The sequence below is a fragment of the Rhipicephalus microplus genome, unplaced genomic scaffold (genome assembly GCF_043290135.1).
Source record: "Rhipicephalus microplus isolate Deutch F79 unplaced genomic scaffold, USDA_Rmic scaffold_1008, whole genome shotgun sequence".
Lineage (NCBI taxonomy): Eukaryota > Metazoa > Arthropoda > Arachnida > Ixodida > Ixodidae > Rhipicephalus > Rhipicephalus microplus.
Genome location: NW_027465557.1, coordinates 855 through 5000, shown reverse-complemented (window position 1 = coordinate 5000; position 4146 = coordinate 855).

Genomic DNA, 4146 nt, shown 5'->3' with positions numbered 1-4146 from the left:
AAAAGTGCTAATAGTGATAGGAAAAAACGCGGTGTTCCTACGTTAACTCTAACACCAAAATCCGGAACCCCCCTATTACCAGGGTTGAAAACCTGCACATTGTGGCCAGGTTGAGCAACTGGATTAAACCAAATTTGGCGGAACTAGGAAATTCTTGCTGAAAACGCTCGGAACCAAGTCCTGGTGCCACAGAACAGCAGAATTATTCTTCTCAGTTCAAGAGGGCCACAAAAGAACAAGGAATTTCAACTTTCCTGACCATTTTCTACAGTTAGACAAAAACAGCAAATCCGAGGCTGGTTTCGGTTCTTTTCTGGAGCCGGCAGTTCTGGAAGTGCTTGAAGACTGGATACACGCTTTTGCTAGTAGTTCTGGGGCGAAACGACAGGAAATTGACATTTTCCGACTGTTCTGAGTTCGGATTCCCGTCAAAATGAGAGGCGGCCATCTTTGATTGAACACTTCACGCCAAAGGTAGATAACTCCGGAACGAATCCCCGTAGAGAGACAAAACTGGTATCTATCTGTTTAGCGGAAAACGCCAACAGAGACAGGAAAAGTGCGGCGCCTCTACGCTGCCAAGAACACCTAAAACCGGCAACCTCTACTACCAAGGTTGAGGAACATCTCTGGCGATACCAGAACAAGTTAAAAAGGAGTAACTTTCTTCCAGACGGCTAACAACGGCTTCGAAGGCACAAACCCTTCTCTTGGAACACAGCGTGGAGATTAGGAGAAGATGTTGAAACCCAAGGGGATGAGAACGGAAACCCAGAAACAAGGACTGGAGGGAAGAGGACCTCTACAAACGGCAAACCCAGCAGTGGGGCCTACGTCAAAGGTCCTAAAAAACACAGGAAGCAATGACGACTCTGCAATTACAGACCCCACGCAAGGGGCGAAGACAGACAAGATACAGAAGAAGAAGACCAAGAGGGTGGAACAAAAACAAGTGACCAACAAAGAAGAGAAGGCAAAGAAAGAAGAACCACAAGGAGCGATGCCCGCCAAAGCTTCTCTTGAAACAGATTGGTGGAGCCCAACCGAGAATGACCAGGTAGAGGGAGGCAGCCGAGGAACCGAAACCGAAGAAGCTGAAGGAGGAGAGGTCCACCCTCAAACACAAACGGCTGCTAACGAAGGAGCGCTAGACAACTGGGACGGGGACGAAGACAGAAATTCACAATCGTCACTCCCAACCAGCCGCGGAGAAAAGGGTACAGTTTTGTCTAGACTTTCCAAAGCAGACAAGAACACTATGAGGGCTCTCATTAAAATCTCTACATTGACGGGCGGCGACGAGGCGGTAGCCCAGCAGATTGAAGCGATAATCTCCGAACAAGCTAAATTGAAAAACCTGTTAATGGAACAGGCCCAACAGATTGCGTTCCAAAAAGGCAGGATCGAAGAATTGGAGAAAAGAAGACAAGAAGAACCACTCGAACAAAGGGAAGAGCCAACACAGAGCAACACTCCCGCAACCGAGAGCCGACCAACCTATGCTCTGGTGGTATCTTCCGGAACAATGGAGAAAAAAGAGGTCGCATCGCTTCTGAGGCAGCGGGTGGATCCCCTCGACCTGGGAATCCAAGAAGCAACAATTCGGCCAGGGAGAGAGGGAATTGTCGTGATGACGAAGTCAAAAGAAGACTCAGCTAAGATTCTCCAGTTCATTCAGAAGGACAGAGAACTGAGAAATGTTGAAGCCAAGCTCCCAAAGGAGAACAGGATCCATAAGAAAATAATTGGACTCGAGGATGAAATTGACGAGGTCAATCTCCCAGCCCGAATCGTCAGGCAAAACCGTTTGGTGTGCTCGCCAGAAGACATAACAATAAAGAAGACATGGCCGGGCAAGAGAGGCAAGACAGTGATTCTTGCCCTAAATCGAAGTGCAAACAAAGCAATCGGAAGCCGAACTGCACTGAACATCGGCTGGTCACGATGCCCGATCTTTGACGACATCTTTTGGCCAAGATGCACAAGATGCGCCATGCACGGCCACATTGCTCCCGATTGCGATGGCCCCCAGCGCTGCATTAACTGTGGCCAACGAGGTCACTACCAAAGAGAATGTGAAGCAGAATCGCACTGCAACATCTGCGAGACTGAGGGTCGCACCGAGACAGATCATTCTATGATGTCCAGGGAATGCCCGGTATACATAACAAAGGTACAGGCCGAGAAAGGCAAAATTCTAGCTAGACTAAACTAAGAGTACCCAACACACAGGCACAATGGCGAATAGCACTGAAATACAAATAATACAGGTAAATTTAGGCAGGGCATTTAAGGCAAATCAGTCACTAAACAATTTTCAACAAGAAGAAGAATTCGACATATCTGTACTCCAAGAACCATATTCGCTCAACAACAAAATCATAGGGTTTCCGCTAAAGCATAAAGTTATAGCCAACAACAAAGACCCGAAGACAGCCATCATAATACACAAAGAAAATATAACCGCTTTCCCAATTATTATAGAACAAAAACTAATAGCAGTCAAGATAAATAAAGGTGAAAGAGAATTGGTAATTATCAACTGCTACTGTCCTCCGAATGAAAACGTCGAGCTGGCAATGTCAGCAATAGGAAACATTTTACAGAAATTTATAGACATTAACACGATAATAATGGGTGACTTCAACTCAAAACATCAAATTTGGGGAAGCACGGAGACGGATGAGAAAGGTGAAAAAGTATTAGAATTCACAGTATTACACAACCTGACATTATTAAATGCCAAAGAATCACCTCCGACATTTAAAACAAGTAGGGCGAGGGGTTGGATTGACCTCACCATATGTGACGCAAACCTAAACCAGGATATTAAAAGCTGGGAAGTACTTAAAACCTATAATCACAGCGATCACAGATACATTAAAGTTGTTATTAAAAATGAAGAACTTCCAGAGGAATATGGCCTAACGTTAAAAGGGCAAACAAAAGTCATGGAAAAGTTGCAAATTGATCCCTGGTTTGAGGAAGTCCAGGGGAAAATAAACACGAAGGAAAGTATTGAAGAAATAGTGAATACGCTACACGAGAAAATCGAGAAACTTAAGAAGGAATTCAGTAAAAAGAAAAAACCTTCTAAACAAAAACCGAATACTTGGTGGTCAAGAGACCTAGAAATTGAAAGGAAGAGAGTCAGAGCACTACGAAGGAGGTATCAAAAGGCGAAAGGGGATATCAGAGAACAATACAAAAAGGAATACTATAAAGAACATGACACGTATAACAACATGATAGAACAGGCTAAAAACAACAGTTGGAAAACTCTATGTACTAAGGCTACGAAAAATCCATTCATCCTACCGTATAAAATTGCACGAAATAAGATGAAAACCAAGGTTATGTTTAGAAGCATCACAAAAGAAAATGGAGAAGTCACAAAGACTCTTCAGGAAACAATAGAACACATTCTAGGAAATTTATACCCTAACTGCATGGAAAATGACGAGCCAGGACACAGTCAAATACAATCAAGCAACGACACAATAAACAATAACAAACAGGGAGGAAATTGGACATCGGGAGCAGAAATGAGAGAAAGAAATTTACCCAGTGATGACCTCCCATTTACAGAGATTGAAGTAACGCAGATAGTAAAAAATCTGAGGAAAGATGTAACCCCCGGACCAGACAACCTAAAAACTAACCTCATACAAGTGATGTATGAAAGGCATAAGACTTTCTTTGTCAATCTTTTTAATGCATGCTTAAAGCACGGACATTTTCCTCAAAGATGGAAAGAATCTAAAATTATATTGATTCCAAAAGGGAACGGAGAGGACAAATCCGAGGAAAACAAATATCGCCCAATAGCTATTAACTCGATTTTGGGAAAAATATTAGAAAAGCTCATAAAAGATAGAATCTATTATTTCTTGTTTAAAAATCACCATTTTAACAAAAAACAATTTGGATTTACCCATGGGACATCAACAACCACGGCATTGGAAGAAATAATCAAACGAATAAACCAAGCGAAAATTGATAAGCTAAACAGCATGCTAATAGCACTAGATATTAAAAACGCATTCAATTCTATAAAACCCGAAGTAGTTATTCAGAAATTAGAAGAATATAAGTGTCCCAACAACCTAATAAAACTGGCGGACAATATTCTACGGAACAGGAAAA